Raw genomic sequence first — 14,444 nt, forward strand, 5'->3', positions numbered from 1 at the left:
GTTATCAGTCCTTTGTCCGTGGGCAGGCCACTGGCTTTTGAAATGTAAGTGTTAGGCCCGCCATCCTTCCAGCCCAGGAAGACCCATTCAGTATGCAGATAAATGCAAATGTGACTGAGGCCGTCATTTCAACTTTGGCAGTCTTTTGTCAAGACTGCTGTTAAGCGTGTGCCAAAAGACTGCCAGTGTTGGTGGTCCGAAGACCACTGCATTACGAGACACAACACATTTCTGCCCATATACAGGTGGAAAACTGACACAGTCGGCCTGGCAGATGGTGGATGAGAGTTAATTCCAGTGGCAGCACCGCTAGGCTGAGGGGACTCTGCACCCCATATTACAAGCAGTAATATGGCACGGTGGTCCTTGCATGGCGTAGCCGCATTGGAGGTGGAACCACTGACATCCACCCCCTCCTGGACAACCACCTTGACGTAGGCTGCTGTGCAGCCCAGACAGGTAGGTGGACTGATCAGATGGTGGATGAGTGGTAGGTACATGTGTGTGGTGTGTTCATGTATGTGTGTGAGCATGTGTGTGCGTGTCGGACTGGCTATGCGTGAGTGTGTGACTGTATGCTTGTAGTGTGGTGCAGGTGTGAATGAATGGGTAGGCTGTGTGTGTGTGTGAATGTTTGTGAGGAGTGGGGGTGTGTGTTTGAATGAATACAGAGGGGGTGGATGTGTGTATGAATGGGAGGGGGTGCATATGTGTACAAGCGAGTGGGGGTGTGCATCTGTTTGTATTCGGTTGGGTAGGGGTGCGTGCATGTTTGTATACGGTAGGGTGGGGCGTGTGTATGTTTGTGTTCGGTTAGGTGGGGTGCATGTATGTTTGTTTCCAGTTGGGTGGAGGTGTTTTGATTTATGCATGCGGTTTGGTGGGGGTGTTTTGATGTATGCGAGTGGTTGGGTGGGGGTGCTTGGATGTATGCATGTAGTTAGGTGAGGGGTTTGGAAGTATGAGTGCAGTCGGGTGGGGTGTCTGTATGTATGTGTTCGGTTGGGTGGTGTGTGTGTCAGGAAATGTATGGGCAAGTGGGGGTCTATATCTACAAGAGGACGTGTGGAGATGCGTGTGCTGGTGACAGGAATCCCCATTTGTTACCGCCAGAGTTTTCATGGTCATGGCATTTGCTGCCATGTAACACAGCTGGTGGACTTAGGCATGCCACCAGCCCGGAGGAACTCACTGTTAGCGGTGCCGGTCTGACCGCACCGGCAGGACTGGAGGCACTGTGGTGGTTTGGCTTCAGCCAAAGCGCTGAACTTGGAATGCGGCGGGACCGCAGCTGTGGGACAGCCCCCGCGAGTGTGGCAGTCTAAAGTCTGCCACACTTGTAATGAGGGCCTGAATGTCCTGTGTTTGTAGTTGTCTGAGTGAAATGCACAAGGGAGTTGTCAACCAGCACAGACCAGATGGAGACAGGCTGTGAGGCACAGATGGTTTTAAGTGCATGGAAATGCTCACTTTCTGAAAGTCACATCTCTAGAATAGTAATATAAAATCCAACCTCACCAATAAGCAGGATTTTCTATTACCATTATGGCCATACTAAATGTGACAAAGGACATATGAGGGCAGTCCTAATGCTAGTCTATGAATACAGCAGGCCTCACAATAGTGGGAAACAAATTTAGGAGTTGTTCACTACCAGGACATATAAAACACATATGTAAATGTCCTGCCTTTTACCTACATAGCACCCGGCCTAGGGGTTACCTAGAGTCTTCCTTAGGGAATGAAATATGCATAAAAAGGGAAGTTCAAGGCTTGGAATGTACTTTTAAATGGCAAGTCGAGGTCCAGTGAAACTGCATACACAGGCATTGCAATGCCAGGCCTGAGACATGGTTAAGGGGCTACTTATGTGGGTGGCAAAATCAGTGCTGCAGGCCCACTAGTAGCATTTCATTTACAGGCCGTCGGCACATTTTACTATACCTTATTAGTAAATCAAATATGCCAATTGTGAATGAACCAATGTTACCATGTTTAAGAGAGAGAGCATATGCACTTTAGCACTGGTTAGCAGTGGTAAGGTTCTCAGAGTCCTAAAACCAGCAAAAACTGTGTCAGAAAAGTGGAGTGAGGCAGGCAGAATGTTGGGGGATGACCACCCTAAGGCTGTCGGGTTGAACAATGCTGATTCCAGTGATGCTGCATTTCCAACAAATGATCTAACAGCAATGCAGTAAAGAATGAATGACCTTGAAGTAGCTAGAAAAGTGTCACTAGCCACTGCCCCACTACAATGAAATAGAGGCCAAAGGTCAAATGCCATGACTTTTAATGTCAAATCCAACAGTACTACACTTGCAGAGCTGTAAAAGAATAAAAATAAAATAACATAATAAATGTGTATCTAGATGTCAAACATCACATTGTGTAACCTCACAATCAATTGGGCTAATTAACTTGTGAATACAAACTCATTTAATGATACCTCACTTTGCAAAAACAAATTTAGGTTACAAAGAAACATCCTTTGCACACAACCAGTGTTAGAAATGGGGTTTTTGTTTGGCAGTCAGGTTACCCTCTGTCCAAGCAAGAACCCTCACTCTAGTCAGGGTAAGTCACACACAATCCAAAATTAGCCTGTGCCCACCCACTGGTAACTTGGCACGAGCAGTCAGGCTTAACTTAGAAGGCAATGTGTAAAGTATTTGTGCAATAAATCATACAATAACACAATATAGCACCACAAAAATACACCACACAGTGTTTAGAAAAATATATAATATTTATCAGGATAATTGTAGGTCAAAATAATTAACGATGCAATGTGAAATTCTAGAGATATCACTGGAAAGTGATATAAAGTGTCTTAAGTCTTTAAAAAGCAAACAAAGTCTCTTTCAAGCACAAAGTACCTGGTTTGGAGTGGAAAATCTCTGCAAAGGGCCGCAGAAGAAGAGATACGTGGAAAAATGGTGTGTGCGTTGATTTCTCCCCAGCACACACAGACTTGCATCATTATTTTTCACGCAGGGAAGTCTGGCGTCGTTTTCCAGCGCGCGGACAGTCTCTTTCTGTAGGTCGCGGGATTACCAGATGTCCCGGTGTCTGTGCGTGGATTCTCCTGCTTGTTTTCTGGCTGCGCATCATTCCGCGGGGCTGTGCATCGAAGTTTCACTCTCACGGCAGGCGTCGCTTCGATTTCCCCTCTGGAAGTCGGGCGGCGTTGTCCTTGCAAGGCTGTACGTCGAAGTTCCGGTCGTCCCGAAGGAGTCGCGTCGGTGTGTGGTGTTTTTCTCGCCGCAGAGCAAGCTGTGCGTCGAAATTTTCGGCGCGCGAAGAGTCCAAATGAAAAAGAGAAGTCGTTTTGGTCCTGAGACTTCAGGGAACAGGAGGCAAACTCTATCCAAGCCCTTGGAGAGCACTTTTGCAGCCAGACAAGAGTTCAGCAAGGCAGCAGGTCAACAGCAAGGCAGCAGTCCTTTGTAGAAAGCAGTCAGGTGAGTCCTTTGAGCAGCCAGGCAGTTCTTCTTGGCAGGATGCAGCTTCTGGTTCAGGTTTCTTCTCCAGCAAGTGTCTGATGAGGTAGGGCAGAGGCCCTGTTTTATACCCAAATGTGCCTTTGAAGTGGGGGAGACTTCAAAGAGTGGCTAAGAAGTGCACCAAGTCCCCTTTCAGTTCAATCCTGTCTGCCAGGGTCCCAGTAGGGGGTGTGGCAGTCCTTTGTGTGAGAGCAGGCCCTCCACCCTCCCAGCCCAGGAAGACCCATTCAAATGCAGATGTATGCAAGTGAGGCTGAGTACCCTGTGTTTGGGGTGTGTCTGAGTGAATGTACAAAGAGCTGTCAACCAAGCCCAGCCAGACCTGGATTGTAAGGCACAGAAAGATTTAAGTGCAAAGAAATGCTCACTTTCTAAAAGGGACATTTGTAGAATACTAATATCAAATCCAACTTCACCAGTCAGCAGGACTTGGTATTACCATTCTGGCCATACTAAATATGACCTTCCTACTCCTTTCAGATCAGCAGCTACCACTTCAATACTGTATGAGGGCAGCCCCAATGTTAGCCTATGAAGGGACCAGGCCTCACAGTAGTGCAAAAACGAATTTAGGAGTTTTACACTACCAGGACATGTAAATTACATAGGTAGATGTCCTGCCTTTTACCCACACAGCACCCTGCTCTAGGGGTTACCTAGGGCACACATTAGAGGTGACTTACATGTGGAGAAAGGGGAGGTTTAGGCTTGGCAAGTACTTTTAAATGCCAAGTCGAGGTGACAGTGAAACTGCACATACAGGCCTTGCAATGGCAGGCCTGGGACAAGGTAAAGGGGCTACTTAAGTGGGTGGCACAACCAGTGCTGCAGGCCCACTAGTAGAATTTAATCTACAGGCCCTAGGAACATATAGTGCACATTACTAGGGACTTATAAGTAAATTAAATAGTCCAATCAGGTATGATCCAAGGTTACCATGTTTAAAAGGGAGAGAGCATATGCACTTTAACACTGGTTAGCAGTGGTAAAGTGCGCAGAGTCTAAAAGCCAGCAAAACAGAGTCCAAAAAGTGGAGGGAGGCAGGCAAAAAGTTAGGGGTGACCACCCTAAGGCATGCCAGGTCTAACAACCAGGAGCTATCATTCAGGTTCAAAAATCAAAAATGGTGCCTTCAAAAGACCAGGGCGAGAGATAAGAAAAGTGGCATTGCACCCAGTACAGCACCATTTTTCGTCCACCCCTTAGGGCCCCCCTATCGGTACATGTGTGCACTGTATCTAAGATACGGCACACCATGTCGGTAGTTAGGGGAACTATCGTCAACATTTTTCATGCTAGTTCGAAGCTTTGCAGGGTTAGCATAAAAAAAGTTGACACTAGTCCTGCAAAGCCATTGAGGCCCATTGTAAACAATGGTGTGCCTCCTTTTAATGCCTGCTCTGTAAATCTTTTAGATTTCTTTGTGTCATTTTTTACTCTCCTAACGGGGAAACACCCCCTTTGCATACATTAGGCCTGGCACTAGCATAATATAGTGCAAAGGTTTACAAAGCAGTGCAATGCATGCATTGTGCATCTTTGTAAATTTGGTGCTGCGAATTTGGCCACGTTGGGCCACATTAGCGTGAAACAAAGTTACCCTAATGTGGCCCAAGGAGGCACTAGGGGATCTTAAATCTGCCCCTATGCTTGAAATCATACATCACAAATTCACAAAATGTGCATTATTACTGCACAAAAGGTCAGAATATACATTTCAAGAGGTTGAACACATCCCCAATAACTACACAGAGAAAGTCATATGAAAGGCAAGAAAATACAGACTAACATGTTGATCATTTTGTAGAGGGGTCAAAAGTAGCTAAATATTGTATTTTCTGTTATTAGTAACAGTACTCTCTAAAAAATCCACTTTACTATTGTAAAACTGTTCTACTAAGCTTATAACTTTAGATTCTGTACAATAAGTGGAACACATGTGTTATACCTGTCTCACGCTGTCTGCATGGGAAGCTTGTGAGCCCGGGTTCAAGGACTGAGGGTTCTGAGGGAAGTTGGACTGGGACTTCAGGTGCTTGGAGGATGCAGCCTGTCTCCATCTCTTTCTTTATACTCTTAATAAATCATCTACAGCCTGGAACTGTGCCTGTGTATTCAACTCCTAAAACACTGGCGAGAACTGCAGCATGGCACAACATGATTCCCAGGTGAATGCTCAGTTGTGGGCGAGCTCTGCACAACCACAAGATGAAGGATCATGCTGAGTGGTGTGAGGTGCGGTGAGTCTTCTTGTTGGCGCCAAGAGGGATGTTTTGGTACAATCCTTAAGCCTGGTTACGATCAACAAGTTTTGTGCATTGGTGAGAACACTGTGCGCAGTCTGGGTGATTTGGAGACCATGTTGAAGTCACATGGTTGGGTTTTTAAGAATAATAATGGGAAGCTAGGAGAATTTTGAGTATGAAAATAAACTCAGGAAACGTGCGCCTCTCAAACACATGTTAAGGTGGGTTCTTTTGAGTGTCAGAAAGAGATTTGAGGAATTCCATTTGTGTCAGCCTGGTATAATAGAACCCAATGATTTACCTATTGTTGTGGCTAAGAAAAGTAATGGGGAGCTGAGGATGTTCATCAATGTCAGAAGCCTGAATAAGGCATTCTGGGCAGGTGAGCATCCTTTCCCAAATATTTTAAAAATGCTGGTCACATTAGTAGGAGTAAGATTGCTCTACGACCGAGATGTACTTGCTGAGGGTTTAATACAACTCATGGCCTATGTTACTCCCTTCACATTCAACAGATGCCATCATCCCTTAGGATAGGCTTATGGATATGTCATCACTGTTGAATATATGGACAATGGCAGTCATTTGTTGCCTGACTTGGTCCCATTATGAGGTACAGGCATCTCTGCTACTGTTTTGATTACGTTTTTGGTTGCTCATCATTGCTGTCCTGGCATTTATAATTATTAACACTTTTGGGCATCTTTACTGTGACTGTGCATGCTCCTATACACATGGAGGATATTCTATGCAGCTTATTATTTTTAAACATATTTTTGATACTCATTGTGGCAGATGTAGCTTTGCCTGTTCTGTACTGCTGCAGAGGTCAGGCATTTTGATGAGTCAAAGTATCAAAGCTCACATCTGGTATTGTATGTTATATCAACATGCAAGTATTAAATCCACTGTCACCATTTTTACAGTCACCTAGTGAACCACCTATTGCCTTGAAAGAATAGGCCAGGGATTTTAATGTTTTTCTGGGAGCTACTGATGGGTTAAAATTCAAACCTGCAAGGAAAATAAAGGCTGTTGGAGCATTCATTGCATCTGGAAGGTCAGTTAATACTTTTTGATTTGCCTTTGTTCATACCCAGTGAAGGGGAAGAAGAGCTGGATGAATTTGTGAAAGAGGTCAAGAGATTGGAGAGACACTTCTGTAAGCCACCTAACTTAGTTATTAGGAGGCACACTCTTTTCAAGAAAACAGCATGCTATGGAGTCTGTAGGCGTGTATGTGGCTTTGTTACATGTATTAGCAGCCAAATATGTTTGGTGTATTAATTGGCAAGCTTACTAGAGATCATCTTGTTGCCAGATATTTTTAGCAACAAAAGATTCAACAGAGAATACTGTTTTGTAAGAATCCTTTCCTTGCGGAGGCTTTGGATATTGCTAACAGTATTCAAGATTCTAAGTTGTCTGCAAAAGAGCTGAACAAGAACACAGAGGAGAGCGTTTTAGTGGTCAAAGGAACCAAGGCCTTCCCAAATAAACACCCTTATGACAAAAGAAGTAAAGGTAGAAATCTCTGTTATCGCTGTGGATCCAAGTTTTATATTACCTCATGAAAGCAATGTCTCACTCTGGGGAAGGACTGCAACAAGGGTAGAGTTTCTAGTCATGCGGTCAACTCATCATTTTCACAGTCACCTATGGGCCATCTTGAATTGTGCAATGTGACTTTGGGGTGTTGTATATATGTATGTTGTATAGGCATATTGATAGTGCAAGCAGTACTAAAAACAAAACTTTATAGTTTCCTAACATTCAAATCACAATTACTTAAATACAGCATGTGGAAGCAAAGGACTCCAAAAAGTCATTAAATGGTGTGGGCCTAACGGGCACTTATAGGGTTATGATCTCTTTATTGGTAAAGTCAAAGTTTAAGTTACAAATCTGAAAATTACACTTTTAAAAAATTGGCATTCTCTTGTCTTAAACATTTGGTGCCTTTATCCTGTATCCTGGGTCAGTGAGACAAGGGAGACTAGATTTTGGCAGGATGCGCCACCTCTGACTTTATGAGGAGGGAGAGCTGTCACCTACCACACTTGCACATCACACAGATTTTGCCCCAGCACACTCACAAATGGTTGGATACTAGTCTTTCATGCCCCCAGACAAGCTGGGGCCATGGCAGGAAAGCAGAAAATTCCAAACACCTCTAGGGGTGGAAATCAACAGAACCTTAAGCTACTACAAAGCTGGCATCAGTCATAAATATTGGACCATCAGACCCAATTCTACAGTATACATCTGGACCTGTGGAAGACTCAGAAGGATTGCTGTGCTGCTATTCAGCAAATTCGACTGCTATGCTGCTGCCCTGCTACCTGAGTTAAGAGGACTGAACCTGCATCTTGAACCCAGACCCACCAGACTTACTCCAAGGGCTAGTTGGCTGGCCTTCTGATCAGAAACTCAGAGACAGAAAAGGCTCCAACCACCACCACCATAAACTCAGCACCTGGACTCTGCCTGCTGTGAGTCTTGGCTCCCAAGTGGTGCCATCTCAGTTCTGGGCCCCTGAAGGTGCTATGCCAGCCTAACTGTGGTCCAAGCAGAACCAATACAGTGTGACACATTTCATCGCAGCTCCAAATCTGAGCCACTGCTGTGTGACGTATCACTGATGCAGAACCCCATAGCTTTTCCGAACTGCTTCTGCTTGACATATGCTCAAAGTGGTCATGCATTACAGCTGCCTGGAATCACCAGTGTGTGATGCATCCTTGATGCAGGACTCTGCAACTCTATTGAACCACTGGTGTGTAACCACTCTTTGATGCAGGGCCACACATCACAGCCCTGCAATCACTTGGAACTGCAACTCCATGATGCAAGGCCTTGCATCGCATCCCACAGCCCCGCAGAACTGCTGCTGTATCCTCCACACTGATCTCATTTGTTACTTTGTTCAGCAGTCCTCTCAGTAGCCAGCCTGCATGTTATCAAGGTTGGCCTGAACTTGTAACTTTGACCCTGTCCGGTGCGAAAAGATATCCACAGTTGGGACTTCACGCTTCTTGGGACCATTTTATCTAAATCCTTAAAACTGCATATCTTCAGTTTCATTCATTTGTTTTTTGGTCTCAAATAATTTATTACATTTTTTTCCTAAATTGGTGTGGGATTTTTCTTGTGTTCCAGTTTTACTTCATGACTGTTTGAAGTGCTGCATAACTACTTTACACATTGCCTCTAAGTTATGCTTGACTGCTTAAGTGCCAAGCTACCAGAGGGTTCAGCACAGATTAATTTGGGATTGCTTGTGACTTCATCATGACAGGAATTGTGGTTTCTGCTTGTGTAGGATTTCAACCCTCTTAACTAGTAACTCAATTTCCTACACATGTTTACAGGTGTACATTGTTACTATGTACTTTGCCACTGCATGGATCTGAATGACGGAAGCAGATTTGAGATTTAGAAGGTGACCTGTTGAGCTCAGCCTTTGGGCGGCAGCATGGACATTTCATGGTTGCCAACTGCCTGCCTTTCGCATCAATGTTTTTGAGAAGAACCACAGAATCAGTGCTTACTTTGTGCCGGTGTTTGATGGTGCTTAGTTTTAAACCCAGACACATGTTTATGAGAGTACACCACATTTTGTGTTAAGTGATTTAGGCCCAGAAGTCCGAAATTCTAAATTTGAGACTCGTAAATAGCGACTCCATAGAAATCACTATTTGTGAGTCTCAAATTAGTATGTGCAAAGCTAGCGATTTCCTAATAGCGATTTCTACAGTGCATAAATTGCATTTAGGAAATTGGTATTTAAAAATTCGCAAAATTCTGATTTCTTAATAAGAAATCGCAAATTAAGAAATGAAGCCCAAAATGCACCTGAAAGCTGTTTGATGATGTCACAGGCCAGGTGGAAGGTAATTACAGGCTGTGGTCACCACCCAGAGGCCTGACACACCTACTGGAAGCAGGTAGTTGCCCAGATACACCTGCTGCAGGCACAGGGAAGCCAATGCACAGCACACCATGCCTGCATAGGAGAGCAGGGAAGCTGGCAGCAGCAGGAAAAGAAAACAAACGTTTTTGAAAGGGAGCTGGAAATCCTCACTCAGGAATACATCACAAAAATGGACCAGTTGTTTGACAAGGCCTCCTTTTCTGTTCCTGAGGTCCAGAAAAATAAATTAAGGAAGGAGAAAGTACATTCATCGGGGGTCACACAGAACATACCTGAACTGAGAAAGTGATGTTATGACCTGTGTTTCAAGATAAAAGGTAAGCTGGCCATCAGGATGGCCGAGGGACGTGGGAATGGAGGAGGACTCTCTACCCTGCAACCCCTGACTGCCATGGAGCACCTGATTGAGGGGACCCTCGAACCAGTGAGTGTCAGTGGTTTTGGGGAAATCAACACTGTACTCCCAGCAAACCCCAGCCAGGGTAAGTCATATACCCTCATTTTCCACCCAGGCCATATTATTAGACAAACCACATCACAGAGTAAAATACTCTATTAAGGTGGTTAGCCCACCTAGCCAATGCATCATGGGAGTTGTAGGGCACTCCATCAGCATGCTGTACTGAGTGCTGATGGCCATATCTAACAATTAGACACAATTCCAACAACTCATACACGCACCTACAGCAACATCACATCTTTGTAGTGCCAAAAGAATTTACATTTATTTACACATTTTTGTACATATATGTCTGACGGATCACCGCCCAGATGTCTCTGCAGCTGCTACTGTGAGCGATGTACATCTGTGGCCACCAACACCATCATCACCTCCACCATGCTATCCACCCCAAAAGGCAGGAGAGTCAGGACCTCACCACTGCCCCCGTTTCTTGACAATAGTGGTGCCCAGCCCACCACAAGGGAGCACACCACAGACGAGTCCATGCCAGTCAGCATGCCCACTAAGGCCATGGCAGAAGTGGCTGGAACACCAAGCATCTATGGTGGAATTGAGAGAGGCATTCTCAGGAAACAGAACCTGCAAAACAAGAAAATGAATGGTGTCATCAGGAAGCTGCAGCACCTGACTAAGATCCCAACTGCACGCAAGAACATCCAAACCCAACCTGTGTCTGCTCCCATCCCACCGCCTCCTGAGAATGAGGAGGGATCTAGCATGAGTGGGGTTTCTGCTCATAAGGCCTGTCTCACTCGGCGTACCTGTCAACATCCTTCTGGGTCTGAGACAGGATCAGGGCCAGGGCACAGTGCAGCTGAGAGGCACAACAAGGGGACGGAAAAGGTAAGCCCATCAGTACATTTTTGTAGCTTCACACACACACACATATAGATTTTTTTTAATTGTTTTATTTGTCTGATCTACTTGAATAAAAGGTGGACACAGAGCTGTGCACCAAACACTACCTTCTGTGTGATGTTTCATTACTAACATTTCATGTCATGTCTTACCTCAGAAATAGTTGTTTGTGATATCTATGTGTTGTGCCCATCCCTCAGCTTCATGGTTCCTATCCCGTTGTACCTGTAGTGGCTGTTGCTCATCATCAGAGCCATCATCATACTCTAAATCAATGATGACATTGTGCAGTACTCTCATTGTCATAATGTTGTGCAGGATGGCACAGGTCGCTCTTATTTTGCAGCATGTGTGCGCTCTGTAGAGCATGTTGACTAGTGTGCCCTGTTGTAATGTCCCTCACTTGGTGTCTGGGGGGTCAGATTATGTATGAGGATCCCGGGGGGTAAGGCATTTGCACTTTCACCTTTGGAGCATGAGAGGGAAAACCATTATGTAAGTTCACACATACACTCCTGACCAGTGTGTTGACTGATTTTGAGATCCTCTTATCTTGCAGGAGCCCATCACCAAATTCCCCCTGTGCCAGTTGGTTGTGTATTCCACTGTGTCAGAACTTAAATGAGTCATGTGTGCTGCCTGGGTACCTGGCCACAAGGTTGATGATGACACAGGAGGAATCACACACCACCTGCACATTCATGGAGTGTGTGCTCTTCCTGTGACTGTAAATGTATACTGATGCTGAAGGGAGGCATATGGCGATGTGTGTGCCATCCACACATCCAGTAACATCAGGGAGCTGTATACCTGATAGAAACTGAGTTGTGTCTGCTGCAATGTTTGGGGGATATTTAGAAAATAGATGTATTGTTTCAGCTTACCAAACATTACATCCAAGAACTTCTGCAGGAACCTTGATAATGCACTCTCTGACAGCCCCTCCCCTGCAACTGTTATGAATGACTGGTAACACCCAGATGCAAGGAGATATAGGCAACACCATTCTGGATCCATAATCCAGAATAGCCTGTCTGATATTCTATCTATCTGAAGGTGCTGCTTTGTGGGCAGTTCTCTTGGTGTGACAGGATAGGCCCTTATTGTACAACTGGAAGGAGTTTATACAGGAGTTCATTGGCAACGTGTGAGGAAGCCTCCACACTTCATCCAGTAAGAAGCCACAGGAAATTGTATTGACTGTGACACAACACAAGACCTAGACATATCTTGTGTTAAAAAAGCAGTACCCAAAGTTGTCCAAGTGGTAGATGGCAGTGACTTGTATAGTGATCCAGTGACCTTATAAACAACTGAGGTCACAATATTCTCTCATACTACTAATGAACAACATTCAGAGAAACTTCAATTTAATATGATCAAAGCCCCACAGTATGGTTGTATCCTGGGAATGCTGTGATTAACTCTAAATAACCCCATTATTGATTGTGAGAAAGAACACTGTGGTTATTGTCCTCCTATTGCCAACATAATTGCCTGTCAACCAGAAATCCTATTCTAAAACTTGACACTGTCACAGAAAAAGACATCCAGTTGCCTGAGCAGTATACCTAATTTCATGATGTTTTCAGTAGACAAAAGCAAGTAATGTTGCCTCCACATAGGCACTGCAACTGCCAAATCCATCTTGAGCCTGGTGCCAATATCTCAAGTTGTCAGACATATACTTTGTCTGAAACAGAGTACCAATATCTGAGACAATACCTGGATCTACACCTTGCAAGTAGTTTAGTCTGATCCTCTAAGTCTCTGACAGCTTCTTCACTCTTTTTTCGTCCCTAAGGCCAATGGCAATTTGCAAACTTGTATAATCTGTCCAGTCCTCAATAGGATCACAGGGAAAAAATGATGTCCACTTCCCCTCATCCCGGTGCTACTGGATCAAGTAAAAACTGCATTAATCTACACGAAGTTGGATTTGAGAAATGCATATCATTTGATTCTCATAAGAGAAGGGCACGAGTGGAAGACACCTTCAAAACTTGCTGTGGTCTATTTGAGTATTTGGTGATGCCTTTTGGGCTGTGTAATGCCCCGGACGCATTTCAGTTCTTCCTAACAATGTCCTAAAAGACTTTCTCAATCAATTAACAATTGTGTGTTTTGATGACATTCTCATGTATTCAGATAGTGAAGAACTGCATAAATGTCATGTCACAAAGGTCCTAGAGGCAGTGCGCCAACACCATCTTTGTTGCCAATTTATCAAATGTGAATTTTATGACACTCAGGCGGAGTTTCTGGGTATAATACTTACCCCTTCAGGAATGCAAATGGGTGAGCGAAAGGTGCCTGCAGTCACAAACTAGCCCATACCCAAAAATGTTTGAGATGTACAGCGTTTCCTCACGTTTGCTAATTTTTATCATAGATTCATTGAACATTTCTCACAAACCATGGCACCTACTATGAAACTGTTGTGTAAGAATACACCATTTTCCTGGACACCTTCAGCTGAGACAGCGTTCAATGCTTTAAAAAAGGCTTTCACTTTAGCTCCAATCCTAGCTCATCCAGACACTGATAAAGTTTTTTAATAGAAGTCGATGCTTTAGACATGGCGATAGGTGCCGTTTTGTCACAAAGACATGCTGAAATGGAACAACCACACCCAGTGGCATATGTGTCTCGTAAACACAATGAGGCTGAGCAAAATTATAGTATAGCAGAAAAATATTTTTTGCAATCCAAGATGATTTCAAGGAATGGTGACACTACCTTTGAGGAGCCAAGTATACCACCACCATCTAAGCAGACCACTGGAATCATAAGTTCAGCCAGACTTTTGAACCTTGAAATATTGAGGTGAATACTATTTTTTGCTGAATTCAGACAATAAGAAGACTAATGCCTTATCCTAACAGAATTCAGCTACTCATGTGGAAGGCACTCCACAGTCAGTTATAGCCACATCTAATCTGTGTATTATCATGACTGAAAATGTCTTGGATACAGGAAGAGACAATTTTAAAATTATGGCTTGGTAAGAGTGGCTCACAGGCGATACAAGCACAACAGTAATCCGAGGATGACCACTGCATTACTTTCATCTTTTTCTTTAGAATTATTCCTAAAGACCTTTCAATGGCTACATACAGATCATCTTGCCAGTTACCCTGGATTGCTTAAAACACTGGATCTGCTAAAGTGGCATGTCTACTGTAATACAGTGTTATTTCTGGTGGCCTGACTGGGAAAAAGGTGTACAACAAATGATTTGTGAATGTGAAACTTGTGCTTGCTCAAAGTCAGATCATTCAAACCCAGTTGGTCTTCAGCAACTGCTTTCCACTCCAGCCATGGGAACATACCTCTCTGGATTTAATTACTGGTCTCCCACAAGATCAGAAATGCACTAAAAGTATAGTAGTAGGGGATAATTTAAATAAATATGCAAATTTTATGGTCTGAAAAATCCT

Source organism: Pleurodeles waltl, chromosome 1_2 (genome assembly GCF_031143425.1).
Source record: "Pleurodeles waltl isolate 20211129_DDA chromosome 1_2, aPleWal1.hap1.20221129, whole genome shotgun sequence".
NCBI lineage: Eukaryota > Metazoa > Chordata > Amphibia > Caudata > Salamandridae > Pleurodeles > Pleurodeles waltl.